The following is a 26867-nucleotide window of genomic DNA, read 5'->3' on the forward strand; positions in this document are numbered from 1 at the left end:
TAGTCAAAATCAGAAGGGAAACAACAAATTGGGAAAAAATCTTTATAACGAAAAACTCTGACAGGGGTCTAATCACTCAAATATACAAGGAGTTAAAGCAATTGTATAAAACATCAAGCCAGTCCCCAATTGATAAATGGGCAAGAGACATGAATAGGCAATTTTCAGGTAAAGAAATCAAAAGCATCAATAAGCACATGAGAAAGTGTTCCAAATCTCTAATAATTAGAGAAATGCAAATCAAAACAACTCTGAGGTATCACCTCACACCTAGCAGATTGGCTAAAATGAAAGAAGGGGAGAGTAATGAATGTTGGAGGGGATGTGGCAAAATTGGGACATTAATGCATTGCTGGTGGAGTTGTGAACTGATCCAGCCATTCTGGCTGGCAATTTGGAATCACGCTCAAAGGGCTATAAAAGAATGCCTGCCCTTTGATCCAGTCATACCATTGCTGGGTTTGTACCCCAAAGAGATCATAGATAAACAGACTTGTACGAAAATATTTATAGCTGCGCTTTTTGTGGTGGCAACAAATTGGAAAAGGAGGGTATGTCCTTCAATTGGGGAATGGCTGAACAAACTGTGGTATATGCGGGTGATGGAATACTATTGTGCTAAAAGGAATAATAAACTGGAGAAGTTCCAGGCGAACTGGAGAGACCTCCAGGAACTGATGCAGAGTGAAAGGAGCAGAGCCAGAAGAACTCTATACACAGAGACTGATATACTGTGGTAAAATTGAATGTAATGGACCTCTGTACCAGCAGCAGTACAATGACCCAGGACAATTCTGAGGGATTTATGGTAAAGACGCTACCCACATTCAGAGGAAGGACTGCAGGAGAGGAAACATATAAGAAAAACAACTGCTTGAACGCATGGGTCGGGGTGGACGTGATTGAGGGTGTGGACTCGAAACTACCACACCAATGCAACTACCAACAATTTGGAAATTGGTCTTGATCAAGGACACATGACAAAGCTAGTGGAAATGCGCATCGGCCAAGGGTGGGTGGTGGGGTGCAGGGGGGGGGGGTTGAAGGGGAAAGGTGGAGCATGTATCATGTAACCATGTTAAAAATGAATATTAATAAATGTTAAAAAAAAAAGGAAAACCAAAAACTATTAAAAAAAAATAAAATAACAGCCAGAAAGTCAAGAGAAAAAAAGTATCAAAGTAAAGCTAATCCAAAGAGCACTCAAAAGCAGAGGATGTTTATATCAACCCACATATAACATTTCTATATTTTAACAAATTGTAAACAATGTGGAATTTATGGTTTTGCATATAATTTTATGCATTTGTTTATTTAAAATTTTGTTATTGGTGATAGTAGTTACTAAGTATATAATTTTTAAAATTTGGGGGAAAAGACTTCAGGGAGCATATAGTTGAGTAGGATCAGAAAAAATGATATAACAAATCATAATTGATATTATATAATACTTTAGGATTTACAAAACATTTTACATGATCTTATTTGAGCCTCACAATAATCTAGTGAAACAAGAGCTATTCTAACTTTTAATTTACAGATAAGGCAGCTATTGAGAGACATTGATTTGCCCAGAGTCACACAGTTTACATATATTGAGGCAGGTTTTAAAACTGGATATTCTTGGTTTTAATCTTTGCTTCTGGGGCCACTAAGTGGCACAGTGGATAAAGTTCCAGGCCTGAGTTTAAGAGGACCTGGATTCAAATCTAGCCACAGACATCTTCCTAGCTATGTGACACTGAGTAAGTCACTTGACCCCAATTGCCTAGATCTCACCAGTCTTTGTTCTTAGAAATGATACTTAGTGTTGATTCTAAGACAGAAGGTAAGGATTTAAAAAAGAAGAGGAAAGAAACAATCTTGGCTTTAAATTCTTGGAAAAAGTACTTTGCACTATGCCATAGAACTTATGCCTCAATTCAATTCAGCAACTTAAAAATTCCTACTCTAAACTGAGCACTGTTCTTGGGACAAAGGAAGATAACCTACTTTGGATTAGACATAACTCCTGCCCTCCTGGAGTATATAGTGAAATAAAATCATAGATTTAGAATTAGGAAGGACCTTATAGTTTGTCTCTAGTCCAATCTCCTCATTGAAGACATATGATGTCAATATGTTAATATTTTCCATATGCAAATAACCATAATACAGAACAACAGCATAGGTGAGATAAAAGTAAAGCATTACATGAGGTCTGAGGTCTGGGAGAGAAAGGTCATTACTGATAGGGGCATCTGAAGGAGGATTTTTAGAGGATGTGGTATTTGAATTGGGCTTTAAAGGGCTTTGCAAACCTTAAGGCCTTTATAAATGTCAGCTGCTTACTTACTGAAAGGCTAAGAAGGTGTTTAAAAGACAGAGGAGGCATTGCATTTCAGCAATAGCTTAAGCAAAGGCACTTAGATGGGGAAACACGGGACCTCCACAGGGGATGGTACATCTTCCAAACTGGGTGGAAATCTCTTGCCTCCCAGGCTAGTAATATTTCCAATGCATATATTCTACTTCTTGGAAATTCACTGACTATTTTAATTGTGATGCTCCTGAAGTTGAGCTGCTCCCAAGTTGACTCTGTGAGTTCTGTCACACTCAAATTCTTGGCACATTTTCCTCAACTAATTTTCTTCTGAAAATACTTTTATAGAGACTTTTGTTCTTTCTATGGCAGTCATTTTCTGATCTACTCTGCTCTACCTCTCCCATTGCACCATCATTGACCTCTCCTTTGCAATAAAGAGAAATATAAATAAAACCAATGGTCAAAATGACCTAAGAGCATAAACAACACTGCACAAATAGTCTCCAATCTCTCTACCAAGAGAAGAGAAGTGTCTCTCAGCTTCTGCTCTCCATAAGCAAAATTGGTCATTATGTGTAATCTGGGCTCAGCTGCCTTTTTGTATCATGTGATTTTAGTCATTATGCATATTCTTCTTTTAGTTGTTTATATCATTCCATATCCATTCATGCAAGTTTTCCCACAATTCCCTGAATATTTTATTTTTTTTAGGGCACAATAGTATTCCATTATATTCATATACCACAATTTGTTTAGCCATTTTCAGGCGACAAATTTTGGTACATGCGGAATTTTTCTTTCTGTCTGTCTTTGACATCTCAAATATTTAGTACCCATGTGACTCTGGAAAAGGCACTTAACTTCTCTCTGCCTCAGTTTACTCATCTGTAAAATGGGGCTAGTATTAGCATCTACTTCCCAGGGTGGTTTTGAGGATAAAATGAGATAACATTTGGAAAGCACTTTGCAAACATTAGATTGTTATGCAAATACTAGCTTTTCAGTATATAACCAGTAGTGAGATTGCTAGGTCAAATAGTCTGAAAGATCTCATGATTTATTTCTCCAGCTTCTTTTGCAACTTTTCCCATTTTGCTGTACTGGAATCTTTGCTATTGTCTTCCTTCCTTATCCCTTCATCCTTTTCCAGCTTCCTTATTGTTACTTGAAGTGCACTGAGTAAAGGCATCAGCATCTCAACAACAAAGTGTAAGAAATAGTCTTATTCTGCAGATTCAGGATCACAAACGTGTTCTTGGATAAAGTGAAGAGACCTCAGGAAATGGAGAAACAGGAAACATTTAGTCACGATGTCAGTGAATTGATATAACCTGAGGCAGGAAGCTCACCTGTGTCCAAGATAGGATATGGCTCTTAATTTTCCAAGGATAGGATAGATCAGAGACAGCAAGATAAACCATCAAAAGCACTTGTGTTGGAGTCAGGAGACCTGAATTCAAGTTTCAATTCTGGAACTTAGTAGCTATGTGACCCCTACCACCTCATTTAAATCATCATGGTTTTTTTCCTTCATTTTCCAAAATGAAGGTAATAATAGCTACTATATCACAGGTTGCTTATCAGTAAGGCACTTTGTGTCTGATATTTTATATTAAATATTGATAATTATCATTGGACAGCTAGATAGCACAGTGGACAGAGCACCTGGCCTGGAATCAGGTAGACTTGAGTTCATATCTAGCCTCAGACACTTACTAACCATGGGCAATTTACTTCACCCTGTTTGCCTCAGTTTCTTCATCTGTAAGCTGGAAAAGAGCTGGAGAAGGAAATGGCAAATCACTCTAGGATCTTTGCCAAGAGGTCGTTAAGAGTTGGACATGACTGAACAAAAATGATGACCATCATTATTGATATTCTTGACTAAGCAAGTGGGACAGACAGGTTTGAGGATACCTTTGGTCTAGAAGGTACTGAAAAACGTAAATACATTTTAGGTGGTATGCTTTCTCTCTCCCTAGAGCCTCCAGATTAAGATAACCCTTGGCTAGCCTGCTGAGTTAAGACAAAGGGAAACAATTTTATCTAGAAGTGTCAAAAAAAACAGCTTCCTAATCCCCAGGGCTAGATTGAGAAAATGTCCATACATGAATAGTATCATCAACCTTGTTCTTGTCCAAAACACAGAAAAGAAAACTGGAGATTTCCTGCTGCATGCAGAGATTTGTTCTCTGGGACACACACCTTTCCCCAAAACTTTTTATAGCAAGCATTGTGAAAAAATCAGAACAGGAGCTCAAAAAATAATCCATCTAAGAGAAACTAATATTACCTCTTGGCCCCAAGGCACGGACTTGAGCCAGGTTCTATTTTGTCTTATCATAAGGTAAAATGGCCCTGCTGAGCTGGAGCAGTAGCCAGGTGTAAACACTGCCTGGTCCCACTATTCCTTTTTGCTGACATGGTCCTCAAAAGCTGAAGCCACAGGCTTTCTCCTCCTGGGTGCCCACAGAGCAGAAGCCAAGTGTCAGAGAAGAAAAGTGAGTCCCCAGGGACCTTTGTGAAGAATCACATGCTAACAAGCCAGAGGTACAGAAGAGACCATTGTCCCCAGCAAGCTTTATCTGACCTCTAATGATTTCTCATGTAAGCCTGGTAGGGATGACAGGCTATCCCTCCTGCCAGGAACTCAGAAATGATGGTCTCCAGAACAATGAATATTTCCTGATTACCTCAAAGACCTCTTTTAATCGATATAGCTCATAGCCAGATTGCTCTAGTATGGCAGTCACCATCCCCCAGTAATAATTGGGACCTGAGAGGGTAAGTCATCCGGGGCTGGGAATTGCCTCTGAAGGACACCTTTATGGTTTGATTTTAATCCTTTTCTCTGTATTCACTCAAGGAAGGAAGACACACTGAGCCAGGCTCAGACTGTGGCTCTCTCTTGTACCTCAAAGAAGAATACTATGGATTTAGTGCTTTTCTTTTGGACAGTGTTAAGCCCCACTCCAATGAAAAGACTTATTTTATAGAATTTTCTCTCCATGGTCCAATCATGATGCCTCTTCTTCTTTCCCAATCAGTCATTCTACTCACAGAAGAAATCCCTTGGAGACCTACATCTACCCTGGAATAAGAAAACACAACACAAAGGAGTCTGAGCCAATGGGTCATCAATAATGCTCAGTGGAGCCTATTGCCCTGATTCAATAAAATGGATGTTTTTTCAGTTCAATAATTCAATTCAAAATGCTGAATATTCTTTCAGCTGAGACTGTGTTTTATATCCCTGGGACTCAGATCAGTGTCTTGTACATTGTAGTTACATAGAATCCCTTCAACACCTGGACTAAGCATCCTCCTCCTACATGAGATCTTCCCTGATATATCTATATGCCTCCCCTTCCCAATGACCTTGTATTTCTATTTTATATAGTTTTACTAATAAATGTTATTCTCCCCTGCAGAATAAAAGTTACCTGAGGGTAGGAACTGTTTCATTTTTGTCCTCATATCCCAATATCTAGTACAGTGTCTGGCATACAATAGGGTCTTAATAAAATCGTATTGATTCATTTCTTAATGGATGTATTGTGGAAATAAAACTGTGTTTATTCTGCAGTCAAAGGACTTGGATTCAAGTCTCACCTTTGAAACTTACCATCTTCACAACCTTGAGAAAGTTCCTCAGTATCTCTGAGCCTCAGTTTCTTATATGGAAAATGAGAAGAGTTGGACTAGATGACCTTTGAAGTCTTTCCCAACTCTGAGTCCATTAATGGCACTGGAAGATGCCACCTAGATTGATTTGACCTGCACAGACCAATGATCTGAGCTACAAGGAAAATTAGGAAAATTTTGTGATTCAAGGGACTTCATTAAAAGATCTCTCTCTACCACCCACTTTCACCCCTACACACATACACACACACACACACACACACACACACACACACACACACACAATTAGAGAAGTTTTGTTTGAGGGTCTGTATATAGAATATGTAGAATAGTGGGGAAAGAGCAGCCTCTAGGCAGGGGCATGATTTGCAAACTGAGAGCCATCCAATCCTCTGGCTGTTTCCAGGGGGATGTTACAGAGAAAAAATACTTATGATTCTGGGTCCTTGATCTTGGTGGGGATACAGGGAGGGGAAGGACTATGTGTTTTCTTATTGGCTTCCTAGGACCTCATTCTCATATTAATTCAAATTCTCTTGCAAATATACTCTGGAAGGGAAATGAAATACATTCAGGCAAGATGGTGGGGAAAGGCAATAAGCAAATTAGGACCTATAAATGATGAGAAGAAGGGGAGAAAGAACAGAAGCCCCTAACCACAAGGGGAAAAAAAGGATTCAGAGGAACATCCCCAAGCAGTGAGCTTCCCTGAGCTAGGAAGACCTTCAGAACTCAGGATCCATCATTCTAATCTTAAGTCTATGGGCTAACGGTAATACTTGGGCCAGTGAAGCTTAGAACTGAGTTAATTCCACAAGTTAAGTTGTATCCCTGGTGTTATTTGAGGGGATTTGAGAAGATGCTGAAATGCTCCAAAGTATCCCCTAACTCCTTCCCTGGGATTCTGATTGGTGAATGCCTCATATGTAGCCCACTATGTCGGGCCAGCTGTTTCAGTCATGCTTCACTCTAGTCTCCACCCATATTCTCATCAAGCTGCTTTGTTGCTTCTCTTGTGCTCCCCCTAACACTTCCCTCCCCCTGATTTCCAGTTCTGGAGCTATTCTCAAAACTGCCTCTGTTACTAAAAAGGCTTGTCTCCTCCCCTATGGCTTCAACTCATCATCCCTACACTTTACAAACGAACATTTGTTATCATTCAGTCATTTCAATTGTGTCTGACTCTTCATGACCCTATCTGGAGGTTTTTTTCTTGGCAGAGTTACTGACATAGTCTTTCATTTTTTTCTCCATCTCATTTTATAGATGAGGAAGTTGAGGCAAACAGGGTCAAGTAACTTACCTAGGGTCACAACAGCTAAGTAAATGTCTGAGGAGAGATTTGAACTCAGGGAGATGAATCTTTCTGACTCCAAGCCCAGTACTCTATCCACTGTATCACCTACCTGTCCCACAAACCAACATACCCTCCCCAGTCATTTATGTTTTCATTTCCATTACAATGTAATGTCCTGGAGCAGGTAGATGGTTCAGTGGGTAGAGAGTCAGATCTGGAGACAGAAGATCCTGGGTTCAAATCTGGCCTTAGACATTTCCCAGTTGTGTGACTCTGGGCAAATCATTTAACCGCATTGGCTAGCTCTTACTGCTCTTCTGCCTTGGAACTTGAACTGAATATCAATTTTAAGATGGAAGGTGTAATATTCTTGAGGGTAGAGGCTATCATAATGGTATTTTTATTTCTAGGGTGGGTTGTCTTTCACACTTTTAAGAGGACCGAATGACCTCAATGGTGATATCTTTTGATTCAAGCATAAATTGGATTTAAGTTAGGCAGCTACACAGAGTTGTCAGCCTCACTCTCTTTTCTAGAGTCATTTAAGTCCAGTGGCAAGACAAAAGGTGACAATTGGTGATGGCTCAGGATGCAGTGGATGACTCCATAGCTGCTGTTTCTACTGCCTTCATGTCTATTGGAACAAATTATTCTTGCTTCTTCCAGGGTTGGGGGGGGGAACCTCACATGCCTGCAGTAGATGCCTTCCTAACTCACCAGTGGGTTTGAGACTTTTCAGTTACCTTTAGCCTCATTTAGCCTGTCTTTCAAGATGGTTTGCCAGGGTCTAACCACTGTACATACTACAGGTTCTTGGAACTACATGTGAAAGGTGGGTGTCAGGTAAACACTAAAGCCCATAGTAAAGATTTGATCCATTCTTTTCTTTTTTAAAAAGTTTTCTTTATTTTATTCCAGCAACAAATTTATGCATAAATTTTTCATGGTTATATGATTCAAGTTTTCTCCCTCCTGGAACTGACAAGCAATTCCACTGGGTTATATATGTATTATCACTCAAAACTTATTTCCATATTATTCATTTTTGTAATAGAGTAATCTTTTAAAATCAAAATCCCAAATCATATACCCGAATAAATTAGTGATAAATCATATGTTTTCTTCTGCATTTCTACTTCAACATTTCTCTAGATGTGGATAACATTCTTTGTCATAAGTCCCTCAGAATTGTTCTGGATCATTGTATTGCTATTAATAGCAGTCTATTACATTTGATCATCTCACAGTGTTTCGATTACTATGTAAAATGTTCTCCTGGTTTTGCTTATTTCACTCTGCATCAGTTCATATAGGTCTTTCTAATTTTTTTCTGAAATCATCTGGTTCATTATTCCTTATATATGCACAATAATATTCCATCACCATCTTATACCACAATTTGTTCAGCCATTTCCCAATCGAGGGACATCCCTTCAGTTTCCAATTTTTTTTTTGCTACCAAAAAAGGCACAGCTATATATATTTTGGTACAAACAGTTCCATTCCATTTTTTAAAATCTCTTTGGAATACAAACCCAGTAGTGGTATTGCTGGATCAAAAGGCATGCATTCTTTTAAAGCCCTTTGGACATTATTCAAAATTACCTTCCAGAATGGTTGGATTAATTTACAACTCTACCAGCAATGCATTAGTATCCTAATTTTGCCACATCCCCTCCAACATTTATTATTTTTCTTTACTGTCATATTGGCCAATCTGCTAGGTGTAAGGTGGTACGTCAGAGTTGTTTTTATTTGCATTTCTCTAATCAGGAGGGATTTAGAATATTTTTTCATATGATTATTGATAGTTTTGATTTCTTCATCTGAAAACTGCTTAATTATATCCCTTCCCATTTGTCAATTGGGAAATGACTTGGTTTCTTATAAATTTGGCATAGTTCTTTATATATTTGAGAAATTAGACCTTTTGATATTCATTCCTTCCCCTTACATTTTGGCACATTGCCTGAAATCTTCCCTTTGAGCTTTATTTCTTGAAATTCAGGTATTACTTTTGTCAAAATAAAGTTACCCTGAGAGGGATAATACATTAAGCCACTATAATACCCAATTTACAAGGTATTTTTCCTTACAACAACTCTAGGAGGTAGGAACTAGAAATAGGATTATCCCCATTTTATAGACAGGAAACTGTGGTTCAAAGAAAAAAATTGGATTGTTCAAGATTGTATGATTAATAAGAAGTAGAACTAGAATTTGAACACTTGTCTTTTGGCTCTGTGGCATAGAATTTCAGAGTTAGAGGAAACCTCCCAGATCATCTAATCCAGACTATGCCTGTGGAGGAATAGCCCTATCAAGTGATTATCTAAAAATTACTTTAATATCTTCCATTTTTGTTTCTTTGCAACTTCAAACTATTGTTGCTGCTGTCTTGGGCCAAGCAAAACAATAGTCTATCCCTCTTCCACATTACAGTCTTCAAATACACAAAACAAGATACTGTATTCCTGCTTAAGCCTCTTCCCTATCACCATCTAGTAACTTTCCTTTGGAGGGGCTCCTGATCACCATTGATGATGTTACATTCCACTGCTTCCTAACCCACTCTAGACAACATTTATTAAACACCAATTATGTTCCAAATCTTGAGCTAAGAACTGGAAATACAATTAATAAAAACAAAAAATAGTTCTTGCCCTCAAAGAGCTTATACTTTAAAGGGAAAGACACCACACAAAAAAGGGCAAGAAATGGAGGGAGAGACACCAGAGGACATCTTATTCCATAGAGCTGAAACCAGGCAGAGTAGCAAATGAAAAATAGAGTGAGTTGAGAGTTGAGTTTCCACCCTTTATAAAGGAAAACATTGGGAGGAATGTGGCATTCTACTCTCTCAGCTTTCCAATCAAAGGGGAGAGGAGACTGAATGAAGTGGTGTCAGGCAAGGCTTGAGTTGGCAGCATGGTAAAGAGTTTGTAAGTGATGATATTTTCCTAGGAGGGACATCTTATTAGTTGAGAGTAAGTTAACTCACTTTGGTTATAGCAAATTAATTTTTCAAATGCTTCTTCCAACTAATTGACATGGAGACCCTGAGAAAAGGCTATTTTACTTCTCTTCAGAGGGTAGAATTAAGAACGATAGGTGCAAGTTGCCAAGACATAGTATCCCAAGACCATAGAATTACTGCCAAGCTTCTAGAAAAGTTGTTTATCTCCACTGCCTCAACTTCCTCTGCTCTCACTCCTTAACACTTTAGTATCTGGCTTCTGATCCAAACTAAAATTGCTTTCTCCAAAGTGGCCAAGGACTTTTAAATCACCAAATCTAATGGTCTTTTCTTCATTTCCATTGTTCTTGACCTGTCTTCAGTATTTGATAGTGCTGCTACCTCTCATTTTCCAGATGCTTTTTCTTTGGGCTTTCATGACAATGCTTCTTTTTGGTTCTTTGCCCACCCATATGCCTACTCCTCAGTCTTTTTAGTGGTTTATCATCAATATGATTCTCTCAAATTGTGGGTATTTCCCAAGGCTCTTTGGGTATTTCCTCAAAACTCTTCTTTCCTTTCTCTATTCCATTTCATTGAGTGACCTCAACAAGTGGCATGAACACCATATCATCCCTATGCAGATGTCTCTCAGATGCGCAGGGCTAGATCTAGCCCTTGTCCGTCTGTCTTCTAAGTTTTAGTTGCACATCTCCAATGGTCTATTGAATATTTCAGACTTGATATTGCATAACCACTTTGAACTCAATATGTACAAAACTGTACTCATTATCTTCTCCCTACAAGTCATTCCTCCTCCAAACTTCCCTGTTCCTGTCTATTGTACCTCCATCCTTCTAGTCATACATGTTTTCAATATTGGCATTATCCTTGACTCCTCATTCCCCTTCATTACACACTACCAATAAATTGCCAAACTGCATTGTTTTTGTATTCACATCTCTCCCATGTGTCCCTTTCTTTGTCCTCACACAGCCACCACCTTAGTTCAAATATTGACCATCTTTGGACTTTTTCAATAGCATCCTAATTGATTTCTCTGCCTGAGGTTTCTATCCTCTCCAATATAACCTATGCCCAATAGCTAATGTGATTTTTCTAAAATGAAAGTCTGGTCATGTCACTTGTTTATGCAACAGACTCCAATGGCTCCATGTTTCCTCCAATATCACACTTGTGAGAGAATTTTTTTAAAGTATATGCTGAATTATTACTATTACCTGCCTTTTGAATTAGGGGCTCCAAGCAATTCATTGGCTTTTGTGTACATTTCCTTTATTCTTCGGAACTCCAAGGATTGTTCCTCTCCCCCCACAAAACCTGATTAATAGAAAAGTGAAATAATGAAGCTCTTTCAGCTACACAGTGACACTCACCATAACCTATGGGGGGTGAGAAGGATTGAGAGATTTGATGGACCTCCTCCCAATTAGTTATTTACCAACTAGAGATTTCTTAGGATGTCCAAGAGAGGTGCTGAATAATGAGCACCCAAAATTATATTTATGGACATGTGCCAGAAGACTTTGGGGTCTTTTATTATCAAGAGAATCATTTGAGATTCATTTGTCTTGAGTGGTCAGGTCAGAAATTAATTTGATATCCAGAATTACTACCTCTGGAAATTTCAGTCATCACATACGATATCCAATGTTAAGCATTTATATTCTTTTCCAAACTGACTCCAGCCTACCTTTCTAACTTCATTATATATTATTGTCTTTTATTCACTTGAAATCCAGGCAAACTGGTGTTCTTGCTCTTGTTCACACATGGCACTTCATCTCCTACCTCCCTACCTTTGGACAGTCTATCCAGTATGCCTGGAATCCATTCCCTTCTCAACACTACTTCTTAAATTCCCTTGTTTCCTATAAAACTCTGCACAAGCACTTCCTTCTATAGGAAACTTTCTAGATCTGACTCTCCCCTCACCCTAGCTGATAGTCTCCTCCCTGCCAAAAATTAACCTTGTCTTTATTTTTATATACTTATTATTGTCTCTTCCAAATCGAATGTGCATCCCTTGAAGGAAGAGATCTTAATTTTTGTCTTTGTATTGCCAATACCTACCACTATGTCTGACACAGAATAGATGCTTAATAAATGCACGTTAGGTGATTGCTTACTTGATGAATTGTTTAGAACTGGAAGGGAATTTAGAGGTCATCTACTCAAAACTCTCAATTTAGAGATGAGGAAAATGAGGCACAAAGAAATTCAATAACGTGCCCAAAGCTCCACAGTCAAATAAGAAAACAAAAGATCTGAAAACATCTTTTGTTCTCAAATCCAACAAGTTTTTTCCTGGCTTAATATAAAGAATCTCCTGACAGACATCAAAGTGGAATGGACTCGATCACCATTTATCCAGAATGTTATAGGGAAGGTTCCTTCTTAGGTATGTACCAGACTTTGGAGAACTTGACATGCTAAGATAATTCCATGATGTAGAAAAGAATAGCTGGAAGTCATAAGACTGTCCAGGAAGTGACCTCTGATTGTGGCTCTCTAGTAGGAAATTTTGTATAGGCAAGGGAGTCAGGAAGAGGGGATCTGTAAACTGTTGGGAATATGAAAAGGGAAAGCATCCTAAAGACTTTTCATGATATCAATATTATTCATAACAATTACAACAATACAACATTAATAGCACCTTATATTTACATAAGTTTTAAGGTTTACATGACATGTGCTATATTATCTCAAAATGAGACTTGCCTTCCAGAATTCAACCAGCTACAACTTACTTTCAGAACTCTGAGCCTTCTGAACCCTTTGGTCAGGGAGTGTAGAGACACTTATGTACAATGCAAATGAAGAAGTGAAAGAAATATTAAACTGTTCTAGGGTGAAAGTCAAGTCCACAACTGTTCCACTTTGAATTGAGAATAAAGTCCTAGTTGTTGTTTTTTTAAACAACTGCAACTTTTAATAAGTGGAACCATAATTTACTATTTTAGAAGCAATGTTAAGGGGAAAAGTATCTTTCTTATGAAAATAAAATTAAATTTGTCAAAATTATAAATAGCATGGCTTTAAAGTTTTTTTCACTTTTACAATTTAAAATGCTTCCTTGTATTACCACCACTAAAGCAAGATTTCAGAATTTTTTTCTCCTTCAGATTATTATCCACCATATTACTGTGGCATGGAGACTTCAGGGCCTTTGCTATAGCACGAAGAATTATATAGAATTGAAGGGTTTGGGTTTTTTGAATTTTTGAAACATTCAGTCTGTCCTCTTTCCTCCTACTCCCATTTTACAGATGAGGAAACTAAGGTTCCAAAAAGGTTAACATATAACTTGATTTTCAAAAAAACATCAATCTCTATGGACCATGGAGAACAGAATTTTTAGGGATTAAAATATATGCATTTATGTAAAATCATATTAAAAGTGGATATTGTATCCTCCTCTCTAACCTCACCCCTATCCCAGAGGCTCTGTCTCTCAACTCTGACTCAAGCTACTTAGGGAAAGTGAAGGCTGACAGCTCAGGACCTATCTCTATATCTATCCTATGAATACCTAAGTGAGAACTCAAAGCACTGTCATCTCAGGACTGAGCCTGAGGACTAAGGCTCTGGCTATAAGAGATTCTCTACTTTCATTCAAGATAAGAGTAAATAAATGTCATTACGTTGAACTAAATGAGAAGTTACTGAAACAAGGTTGATTTTCTTTCACCCCCCTGGGCTATGACCTGGAATATTATATAAACAGTTCTTGTCTTTGGAACAGAATATCCTGAGCTCATGGAAGCTCTTCCCAGGAGGTTAAGCCCCAACCTGGGACCAAAGTCTTAGGTTCCTGCTACTTCTTCCTCTTTACACGACGGAAAAGTCCAGCAAACATGCAAGATATTTTGTAGAGTTTTTTGGTGAGCTAAGGTTACCAGAGTTGCAGAATTTCTTAAATAATTTATAAGCATTTATTTGACTGCTACCATTTGCTCAGACTTATGAAGGAGATAGAAGAAGACCCTAATCCTGCCTTCTCAGAGCATTCATTTTTTTTACCTTCCATCTTGAAATTAATATTGTGTATTACCAAGGCAGAAGATTAATAGGAGCTAGGCAAGGAGGGTTAAGTGACTTGCCCAGGGTCACACAATTAGGAAGTGTCTGAGGTCCAATCTTCTTTGACAATATCATATTCTATCTTATATCATACCTATATGTGTGCAAGTCATCCCATCTCTAAGATTTTAGTCCTTCCATTCTGAAAGACTTATGACAAAGAATGCTATCCATCTCCAGAGAGAAAAATATCAGTCAGATGCAGATCAAAGCATCACATTAATTTATTTAAGATTTTATTTGGGTGGGGGTTTTGGTGTTATATGAGTATTCTCTTACACCAATGACCAATATGGAAGTATGTTTTTGGATAATAATACATGAATAACCCAGATAATATTACTTACTGTCTCTGAGAAGGGGAAGGTAAGGGAGGGAGGGAGACAATTTGGATCTTATAATTTCAGAAAACATATGTTTAAAATTGTTATTATGTGCAATTGAAAAAATATCTTCGAATAAAAAATAGATTTTAAAGTCCTTGAAGACAAGAATTCTCTTAATTCATTTGTATTTTTAGTGTAGCAAAGTCATTCAAAAAGCAGCATTAATGTGTGAATTGAACATAAAATAATTAGAAAACAACAAATTAAGATAGGATGCAATCAAAGGACTAACACATGGCATGAGCAACAATTATAAAATTATATATTACATTTTATTATAATTAGAAATTATACGATTATATTGTATATATTATCATTGTGCCAAAATTATTATGAATTATAATATATAATTGTTATTAAATTATAACCATGCAAGCTTAGGGAAGGAGGAAATCCACAAGAACAGGAACAATGAGGAACAACTTCCTGAACAAAATGGGGTTGAGCGTGGCATCTTTGGAGTCAAGAAGAATGGTTTGGATGAATTAGGACAAATTGGTATAATAAAGAATAGATGACCTGGCAGTCAAGAACGGTTCAATAGGGCCTGAGTTCAAATCTCACCACAGACACTATCCATGTGACCTTGGGCAAATTGCTGAATCTTACTGTGCCCCACTTTCTAATTTGTAAAAGGAGGGTGGTGGACCTGCTGGCACCTAAAGTCCCTTCCAGTTCAACCTCTATAATCCCGCGTTGGGGAGCAGTAAGAGATCAAGCTGCACGGGACGAGATGACTAGACTGCAGAGAGGCTTGAAAAACAGATATTTGAAATTAGGGTTTATCATAGCAAGTAATGGGCTGCCACTGCAGACAGCTAAGCAGGAGAGTGCTTCCGCGTATTCCCAGGGGCTCTAGCTGTGGGTGAGCCCGTTGTGCTGCCAAGAACCCTAGACTGCTCATTCTCTCTCTCAGGGAGGGCTAGGGCAGAGGCACTTGATTAAAAAACAAATCAGACCATATGCCAGGAAGACGTTATTTTAATTTCTCAATCATTTTACCAACGCAAGTTGCTCATTTCCATGAAGCAAAGGTCCCGGAGGCATGCAGTCATTTGACAAGAACAGGATGGGGGACACGGGGGGGGGGTGTTGGGGAGTGTGTGTGGTGGGTAGGAGGGGGTGCAGAGCGAAGCCCGGGAAGGGAAATGGCTGAGTCTTTTCTGGATGCTGTGCGCATATCCCAGAGCTAGCATCTGAGTTAGAACCAGAAGTGATTAAAAAACAACACCATCAGTGGCAGAGTCCCAAATCCTAAGCCCTGGCTCTCGATGGCTGGAAATCACCCCAGAGCCGGTGTCTTTGTAAACCTTCTCCCTAAAGCTGGAAAGCTCACGTGACTGGGCTTGCTTCTGAAGCTGCAGGCTCCAGCTGGATGTGGTGGTGGGTGCGGGGGGGGGGGGGGGGGGATTGGCGGGGAAGGAAGGAGAATGAATTTTCCTGCAGAATTTCAGAGCATTTCCAGTGAAAAGAGGTAGAGGGAGGGGGAGGGGGAAAGGCTTGGAAGAGAGAGATGGACAACTCAGGATAAACTTCAAATTCCCTGGTGCCACAAGCAATTTTAACAATGTGTTTGCACAGCTTGTGATTGGGAAAGCTTGAATTGGTGTGCCATGGTGTTTGCAGACAGATCAACCACAGTGCTTAGAGAAATGTGTGCGTCTGCACCTTGATCTATGGTTTGGAGGCTGCTAAGGGCAAATGCTGCCCTGCTAAGCTCCTCCAAGGGCACAGTGTATCCAGGGGGCCCAGAAATGTTGCCAGGGTCTTCCCCAACCCGCATACCCCAAAGAGTCTTCCCAGACTCTTCTCAAGAGGGACTTAAGGATAGATCCTTATTTCTTATACTTAACCTGCTTCTCATTCTTCCTGGTATTAGTTGGGAGAGGATAAGTCTTACCTTTCCTTTGGCTATTTTATGGAGACAGTTTCCCCATCAGATAAAGAATCATAGTGTAATTGTAGGTGCACCTCTCTCCTACCCCTATCCCAGGTTCTCCCTCTGTGTGGGCACTCTCATATCACCGATGTACATCAAGGCCAACAGATTGGATCCTTAGAGGAATGACTGTTACAACTTCTTTCAGGGTTCTAGAAGTAACTCTTGCAGGTGATCATATTGCTCTAACTCTTGAATCCCCACTGGCGTGCTTCCCATTAACAAATCAATTCAATTAGGATAACTGGATCATTGATATAGAGCTTAAAGGGACCTTAGAGGCCATGGAGTATAGACAAATAAACCGAGGCACAGAAATGTTAAATAACTTAGTCATGATCACATAACAGATAAGTGTCTGAAGTAAGATGTGAACTCAGGTATTCCTGATTCCCAGGTCTATGCCATATGTTTTAATCCAAATACCATCACCTAACAAAATAACAAAAATGCTCAAAAGGCAAAGCAAGAATAATAATTAAAACACTCCACCCATAAACCTAGGGCACACTCTCCTGTCAGTGCAGTCAGTGTATAAAGGGAAGAGTAGGCTCGAGCTTAATTACCAGGCAAGTGAGTCATATGTGGAATATGTATAACCAGAGTAACTGACCATTCTGGAACAATGGGTCTAAATGTCTTCTCTTGTTCTTGGGGATCATAGGTTCATAGATATACACTTAGAAAGGACCTCAGAGCCCATCTGGTCTGAATCCTTCATTTTATAAAGGGTCTTTCTACCTCATGCTATGATGTACAGTTCTACAACAATAAGACAAAGAGAAATTGGACCAGGTCAGCATGCTATCACAAGGCTTTGCTATTTCACAAGGGACCCAAGAGACTTTTAGCCTTTAACATTTACAGAAATATTCTATTCTTTTGGATGGATTCTGACATGGCATGCTGAAGATGGCAATGGAGAAAGTTAATTGCCTCCCAACCACCTCTTATAGGTAGCATTGGTAGGGAAGGGCAGTATTATACTCAGGATTATCTGACCCTTCTTTCAAATTCTCTTAACTCTAACTTTTACTCAGTTTCTTGAACAGAGGTCATTTGGTGACCTGGTTTCAGGGCACTTTTTTCATGCCCCAAGCTCATTCACCCTCACTTTTCTTTATATATATATATATATATATATATATATATATATGTATGTATGTATGTGTATATGTATGTATGTATATACACATACATATGATATTTTATTTTTGCTTATTACATGTAATAACAAATTTCCACAAAAGTTTTCTGAGGTTATATGATCTAAATTATCTCCCTCCCTCCCTTACTTCCCTCTCTCCTCCTGGACCTGGCAAGTGATTAGATCTGGGCTAAGCATGTGTTATCATGCAAAATCTATTTCCATATTGTTAATTTTTGTAAGATAATCATATAAAACCAAAATCCCAAACCAAAACCCCAAATAAACTTAAGTGGAAAATTGCATGCTTTGATCTGCATTACGACTGCAACAGTCCTTTCTCTGGTGGTGGATAGCATTCTTTGTCCTAAGAACCTCAGAAATGCCTTGGATCATTGTGTTGCTGAGAGTAGCTAAGTCTATCACAGTTGATGATTCCCTAATATTGTTGTTAGTGTATGCAATGTTATCCTGGTTCTGCTTATTTCACTCTGCATCAGTTCATGTAATCAGTTCTGAAATCATCCTGTTCATCATTTCTTATAGCATAATAGTATTCCATCACCATCATATACCACAATTTATTCAACCATTCCCCAACTGAGGAACATCCCTTTAGTTTCCAATTCTTTGCCACCCCAAATACAGCAGATACAAATATTTTTATACAAGTAGGTCCTTTCCATTTTTTGTCTTTAGGGTACAGTCACCCTCACTTTTCATGCAAACCTCATCATAGGTTCCCCAAAGGTCCCAAGGCTCTAGAATTTCCAAACCATTTTATTTATTTAATTTTCTTGCAAACATCAGTTCTTAACTAGTAAAAATAACTAATTTATATACTCACTCCTGCCAAAAGCATGATCTTGGTGATGAGAAATAAAAAGAGTTCTACTTCCACCAAAGCCCCTGCCCCTTTTACCTTGCAATCCCAAACCAGTTTCTAGAACTTGTTCCTATTATGCTAGTTTTATCACTAGACCAGTTTCCAGAAATTAGGAGTTGGGTAGACTTAATAGAAGAGGGAAGGAGAGACAAGGGAGGAAGCAAACATTTCCTGGGCAGAAAGGCTAAATTCTTGGTACTCTGGCACTCTCAGTTTTAAACTAGACCCAGGATATACTGTCTAAAAATATCACCTAAGAAGCCAGCCCAGGACATTACTAGAGAGAGTAGACCTGGGTTAGCATCATAGTGGGAGACTCTAGGTCAGTGATGGTGGACATTTTAGAGACCTAGTGCTGCATGTGAGCCCCCTGCCTTACTGCAGACAAGGGAGGGAGGAAGCATTCTCATTGGACTGCTGGGGAGAGGGACAAGTAAAGGGAGCAAAGTTCTCAGGTGCTTGTGCATAGGGGAAAGGGAGCAGCCCACTCCAGCATGCTTCTGCAACATGTGCCATAGGTTCACCAATACAGCTCTAGATGATTATAGGGAAGTAGAAGCTTCCTAATGAGTCAGACTAAACTTTATTATTTAGCATTAGGAAATCACAGAATTTTATGAGGAATCATAGAATTTTAAAGGGTAAAGGAGTCTTAGAAGTCATGATATGAGGCCTTTACACCAAGAATAGGTACATATGATTCCTCCTTAACAAAAGTAAAAACTATAAAACCAGCGTGGGGGTATCTAGATGGTGCAATGAATAGAGTGCCAGGCCTGGAATTAGGAAGATTCCTCTCTTTGACTGCAAATCTGGCCTCAGACAGTTCCTAGCTATATGACCTTGGGCAAGTCTCTTAATACTGTTTGCTTCAGTTTACTCATTTGTAGAAAATGAATTGGAAAAGGAAATGGCAAACCATTCCAGTATCTCTCCCAAGAAAACTCCAAACAGGGTCATGAAAAGTTGGATGCAATTGAAAATGACTGAACAACAATAAAATCAATGGCCTTATCTCTGAGTGAGAATTTCTTTGCTTCAAAGGTCCCTCCTAAGGTCTCTGTCTTCCCCTCTTCACATATAGAGTAGTTGCCCTTCCATTGTTTGAGGAGCAGAATTCATCTGAATTCAGCACAAATTGAACCTATTATCTTTCCTTTTTATCTATTTATTTAATTAGAATATTTTCCCATGATTCCATGATTCATGATTTTTCCCTCCCCATTCCCAGAGCCGACAAGTAACTCCACTGGATTATACATGTATCGTTGTTCAAAACCTATTTCCATGTTATTCATATTTGCAGTAGAGTGATCCTTTAACATCAAAACTTTAATCACATTCCCATAGAACCACATGATCAATCATATGTTTTTCTTCTACATTTCTGCTCCCACAGTTCTTTCTCTGAATGTGGATAATGTTCTTTCTCATAAGTTCCTCTGGATTGTCCTGGGTCATTGCATTGCTGCTAGTAGAGAAGTCCATTATGTTCGATTGTGCCACAGTGTATCAGACTCTGTGTATAAGGTTCTCCTGGTTCTGCTCCTTTTGCTCTGCATCAATTCCTGGAGCTTGTTCCAGTTCACATGGAATTCCTCCAGTTTATCATTCCTTTCAGCACAATAGTATTCCATCACCATGAGATACCACAATTTGTTCAGCCATTTCCCAATTGATGGATACTCCCTCATTTTCCAATTTTTTTGCCACCACAAAGAGCACAGCTATAAATATTTTTGTACAAGTCTTTTTCCTTATTATTTCTTTGGGATATAAACCCAGCAGTGGCATGGCTGGATCAAAGGGCAATCGTTCTTTTAAAGCCCTTTGTGAATAATTCCAAATTGTCCTCCAGGATGGTTGGACCAATTCACAATTTCACCAGCAGTGTATTAGAGTCCAAATTTTGCCACATCCCCTCCAACATTTATCACTTTCCTTTGCTGCCATATTGGCCAATCTGCTAGGTGTGAATCAGTACCTCAGCATTGTTTTGATTTGCATTTCTCTAATCAGGAGGGATTTAGAACACTTTTTCATGTGATTATTGGTAATTTTTATTTCTTCATCCAAAAACTGCCTATTCATATCCCTTGACCATTTGTCAACTGGGGAATGGCTTGATTTTTTGTAAATTTGACTTAGTTCCTTATATATTGGGGAAATTAAACCTGTCAGAGAATTTTGTTATAAATTTTTTTTTCAGTTTGTTGTGAACCTATCTTTCCCAATGCCCCATGGAGTAGTTAGTGTGATACAGAGGAAGATATTGCTGCATTTGCAATCTGAAGAACCAAGTTCATATCACACTTCTATTATATATTACCTTTGTGGCCTATGGAAAATCACTGAATTTGTTTACTCATCATGAAAATGAGGGGGTTGGACTAGGTGAGCTTTGGGTCTGTTTCAGATCTAAGTCAGTAAGCCAATGAGACTATGAATATAAAGAGGAATGAACCTTGGCCTCAGCATTGGTTCTATCTCATTATATCCTCATCCTATTTCTTATCCTGAAGCAGCCAGAGAGAGAGAGAGAGAGAGAAAAAGAGAGAGAGAGAGAGAGAGAGAGAGAGAGAGAGAGAGAGAGAGAGAGAGAGAGAGAGAGAGAGAGATGGTAAGCTGCCTAATAGACCAGACACAGTCGATGTCATCTAATGGAAAGAATATTGTCTCTGTAATGAGAGGACCTGGATTAAAATCCACCTCTGAAGTTTACTACCTGTGTGGCCTTTGCCAAGTCATTTGACTTTAGTTCCTTCATCAGCAAAATGATGCAGGAGGAAGTAGATGAGATGGTTTCTGAGGTCCCTTCCAACTCTCGATCTATGATTTCATGATCCTGGGATAGACACATTATTTCAGTATCAATTCTGGTTCCTGCTGCTATCACCTATCTATCACACAGTTTAGTACAGCCAGTCTCAATGCCCTTACCAGTTAAAAATGGGAAGTGAATGAAGTTTGTCTTGGGAACTATCATTTCCTGTTCAACCAACTATCTTGAGTGTTCCAACTCCTCTGGCTACTGATACAGGGATTCCTTTCTCTTTCTTTTCACTCCACTCATGCTTGCCCTCTCTATTAGTATCCTATTTTGAACTCTTCCCACTCTCTCTTATAGCAATACTTCCCAACATTTTTCTTCTTATCTGAATCTTACCTATCTTTTAAGGACAAGTTCAAATTCTATTTCCATGACTCTACAGCCCCCAGCAACCTCTCCCTTGTGATCTTAAAATCCACAACCTTAAAGACCACACCAATCCTTTGGTGTTTATTGTGTATATAGGTTGTATATTTGTCCTATCTCATTATAGATTCTAAACTCACTGTAAACAGAAACCATGTGTTTTCCTTCATTTCCATGGGGAAATATTGTCTATTGTACCTGCCCAATAAACACCAAAGAGGCTTCATTGAAAACCCCAGCTTATAAAATGTCCATATTCTTTGACACAGAGATCTAATTCCTAGTCATATTCCTCAGGGAGATCAAGATGAAAAAGAAATTCTACATTCACAAAAATATTCATAACAGCATTTATAGATAAAATAGATGCCTATGGAATAGGAAATGGTTATAAAGACTGTTATATAAATGTAATGGAATATTACTGTGTCATAAGAAATGATGACTTTGAAGATATACATGGAGGTAGCAGGGCATCTAGGTGGCTTCAGTGGATAGAGAGCCAGGCCTGGAGTTGGGAGGGTTTGGGTTCAGATATGGCCTCAGACATTTCCTAGCTTTTACTGCTCTTCTGCCTTGGAACTGATACTTAAGGTAAGGGTTTTTAATAAAAGAATATAGGGAAACATGGGACAACTTGAACTGAAACTAAATGAGGTGAAGAGAATCAGAACAACAAATGCAATGACTACAACAGTGTAAATGTGAAAATTTAAAAAATTATAACTGAATACTGTTTGAACATAATGACTAAACCTAGTCTCAGAAAAGAGATAATAAGAGGAATCTTCTTCCCTTCCTTTACAGAGGTGGCAGGTTATGGATGTGGAACATTGTATATGCTGTCAGACTTGCTTGATGTATTGAATATTTTGCTAAGCAGCTTTTTTCTCACTTCTCTTTAATTTTTTGTTTTAAGTGAAGGCTCTTTAAATGAGGAAAGGGAAGGCTATGTTTGAAAGTGAACAAATATAGATTAAAAACATATCAATAAATAATTTAAAAATAAAAGTCAGTCAATAAATATTTATTAAGCATCTACAGTTATTCCTTCCATATTGCAACTTTCCCCATCATGGTTTCAATATATCACAAGTTGGCACAAGAAATTAAATGAGAATTTTGGGGGAATTTTGCAGAAGCAGCAGATGATATGTGAAGGCCAGCAGATGGTACAGAAAAATCTTAGAAACTCAGAAATTAGCCTTAACCCAAAATTTACAGTAAGGTACTGTAAATATCCCATAAAATAAAAAGAAAAAATTTAGATTTCTTCTCTGGTACAAGGGAAGGGCCAAAAAATTTTATTAGGATTTTCCAGATCACAAGGTACCCTACCCTAACCCCTGAGATGTGGAAGGGATAGTTGTATTTTGTTCCAGTTGTATTTTGATCCAGCTATGTATTAGGGATCCAAGGAAATGTTAAAGCCATTTTCTGCTCACAGTCTAATGGGGGTATGACATATAAACAATTATGTAAAAACAAGCTATATATTGAATAAATTGGAAAAAATCAACAGAGGCAAGGCAATGGAGTAAAGGGGATTGGTAAAGGCTTCCTAAAGAAGGCAAAATATAAGCTAGGACTTAAAGGAAGCCAGGAGGTTCAGATGAAGAAAGAGCATTCCAGGCATGGGGGACAGAGAAAGTAAACACCCAAAGCTGGTGTAGTTGTGTTTGAGAAGCAACAAGGAGACCAGTGTTATTGGATCAAAGAGTATAGGAGGTTTAGGTATAAGAAGACCATAAAGGTAGGAAGGGGAAGGCTATAAAGGATTTGAATGTCATAAAGAAGATTTTTTTTGATACCATAGGTCATAGAGAGCCATATGAGTTTATTGAGTTGGGGCAGGGGCGGTATACTATATGGTCAGCCCCATGCTTTAGGAATGTCACTTTGACAGCTGAGTGGAGTATGGGCTGGAGGGGAAAGACATGGCAGGTAGACTAACCAATAGGCTCTTACAATAATCTAGGTATGAGGTTATAAGGATCTGCCCCAAAGAGCTGGCAGTACAAGAGAAGGGAAAGGGGCATATATGAGCAATATTTTGAAGATTAAATCAATAAACCTTGGTAAAGTCAGATATAGAGGATGAGAAGGATTAAGAGTCAAGGATGACAACTGAGTTGCTAGTTTGGAGGACTACAAAGATTATGGTACCCTCAACAAAAGAAAACTAATCTGTTTTCACATATTTGGCACATAATTATATTGTTTTATACATTTTCTCTAATTGTTTCCTCAGTTAGTTATCTTCCCCTCCTGTCTTCCCACTGTCCTGAGTACTACACAGGGCTAACCAGACATGTAATAGTCCCTCAATAAATAGGATCAAAGGATTTACAGTTCAAGAGGATTTTAGAGGTCATCTACTCTGCCCTGTCATTTCATTTATTTACTTATATTTTATTAATACTTTTTGTTTATACTAGAGGCATTTCCCAATACTTTCTACCTTGTTTTCCTTTTAACAAAATAATTTCAGGGGAAGACTTTAATAACAGGGGTCCTCTCAGAAGATTAATCTGAGTTGTAAAGGGAGTAAGGATTTCTATGGTGCAGAAGATAGGATGAAGGGTAGTCCAGAGATGGAGCTTTGCCTGTGCAAAGGTGTGGCTGTGGAAGTTAGACTGTTGTGTAGTAAACCCCTAAAACCTGGAGTATATGAGGGGATGAGCAGGTTAAAGACATATTATGAAGGACTTAAAATGACAAACAGGCATTTGTATTTGATCCTAAAGTAGGAAGTAACTGAAGCTTCTTGAGCAGGAGAGTGGCATGATCAGGTCTGTGCTTTAATATCACTTTGGTAGGTGTGTGAGAGAAAGTGAAAATAAAAGGACAAATTAGAAAACTAGTAGAGTAGTCTAGGTGGTACGGCTTTGAACTAGGGTAGTGGGCCTGTGAGTGTAAGGAAAGGAAACTAAGAAAGGGACATTATGGAGGTAGAAAGAGTAAGATTTGGAAATTGAGCATATGTTGTATGGGAAATAAAGGGCAGGGGGATGACCCCAAGGTTTAGAACCTGAATGACTAGAAAGATGATGGCGCTCTTCACAGAAGTTGAAAAGTTAAGAGAGGTAAGTTTGGGGAGGAATTAATAAGATGATTCAAAATAATTCAAAGTGATGCAGACTTAAATGCTTTTGGAGCATGCATAAATATAACTACAAACTGAGCAAACCACTGAAACCGTGATACATCTCTACTGCCAGTGAGGCCACTGGTTCAAATCTGTGGCTCTAGCCTGGAGGCTCTTCATTCTCAGATGAGTGTGTCCTGACCCCCGTCACTACACAGTGTGAATAATAGATCACAGACCACCAGGCATCTCTGCCTACTTCTTTTCTGTGAATTAAACAACTGAAGTCAAATTATTCACTTTTGTTATCCCTGCTTTCACAGCAGTTCTGGTGAGTGCATTAACAACTACAGCCTTTAGCATAAAGAATGACCCTCTTGACTTATGAAAAGAAATGCTATCCACATCTAGAGAAAGAACTGTTTGGGGTAGAAATGCAGAAGAAAACATATGATTTATCACTTGTTTATATGGGTATAAGATTTGGGGTTTTGGTTTTAAAAGATTTCAATATCACAAAAATGAAAAATGGGAAATAAGGTATGAGTGATAATACATGTAAAACCCAGTGGAATTGTTCACCAACTCCAGAATGGGGAAGGGAAAAGGGGAGGAAGAGAACATGAATCATGTAATCTAGGAAAACTTATGTGCAAATTTGTCACTGGAATAAAATAAAGAAAAAAAATGACCCTCTTTCTCTAAAGGTATGAGAAGGAAGCATCCTTGACTCTTCAGGCATTGAGTACTTTTTTTAATTTTTAAGTTATTTCTTTTTTTAAATTTTCTTTATTTTATTCCAGTGACAAATATACACATAAGCTTTCCAAAGTAACATGATTCTTGTTCTCTCCCTCCTTTCTTCCCTCCCCTCTCCCAGAGCTGACAAGCAATTCCACTGGGTTTTACATGTATTAACACTCAAAACCTATTTTGATATTGTTCATTTTTTAAAATCTTTTAAAACCAAAACCCCAAATCATATACCCATATAAACAAGTGATAAATGATATTTTTTCTTCTGTGTTTCTCTTCCCATAGTTCTTTCTCTAGAGATGGATAGCATCCTTTTTCATAAGACCCTCAGAACTGTCCTGGATCATTGTATTGCTTTTAGTAGCAAAGTCTATTACATTTGGTTGTCACACAATGTTTTAGTTACTGTGTATAATGTTCTCCTGGTTCTACTAATTTGACTCTGCATTAGTTCATGTAGGTCCTTCCAGTTCTTATAAAAATCAACTGTTTTATAATTTCTTGTAGCATAATAATACTCCATCACCATCATATACCACAATTTGTTCAGCCATTCCCCAAATGAGAGACATCCCCTCAGTTTCCATTTTTTTGCCACCACAAAAAGCACAGCTGTAAATATTTTTTGTGCAAATAGGTCCATCCTCATTTAGGCATCGAGTCTTTTAACAGATTTCTCATTTAACATCAATTATAGACACAGTTGTCTATAATGAACTTTGTGGTTGCCTGGATCTCAAATACAGACACAGATACAGTTCAGGTACCAAAAGCAGCTAGCTAGCTAGGAAGCCATTGTAGTGCCAATGGCTGGATGTGGCATTCATTGTTCAATATTTCGAACTCATCTTTCTTCTCCTTACTCTTTTTCTTGCCTTCTTTCTTCTCCTCTGTATCTTCCTCTCTTCTTCTTTCTCTTTTTCTTCTCTCCCTTTGACTATTCCTCTACTTTATTTCCCCCTTCTCTTAGTCTTATATTTTCTGTCCTTTCTCCAGCCTTCTTTCATCTTCCTTTCCTCTTTTCTTTCTCTTACTAGCTCTCTCCATATCTCCTTTAAGTTTATTTCCTCTTTCCTACTATCTACTCCTTTCCTCTTCTTCCTTTTCTTTTTCTCTTTATATATTGAACCTTCCCCCTTATCTACTTCCTTCTTTCTCTCTT

The sequence above is a fragment of the Gracilinanus agilis genome, chromosome 2, assembly GCF_016433145.1.
Source record: "Gracilinanus agilis isolate LMUSP501 chromosome 2, AgileGrace, whole genome shotgun sequence".
Lineage (NCBI taxonomy): Eukaryota > Metazoa > Chordata > Mammalia > Didelphimorphia > Didelphidae > Gracilinanus > Gracilinanus agilis.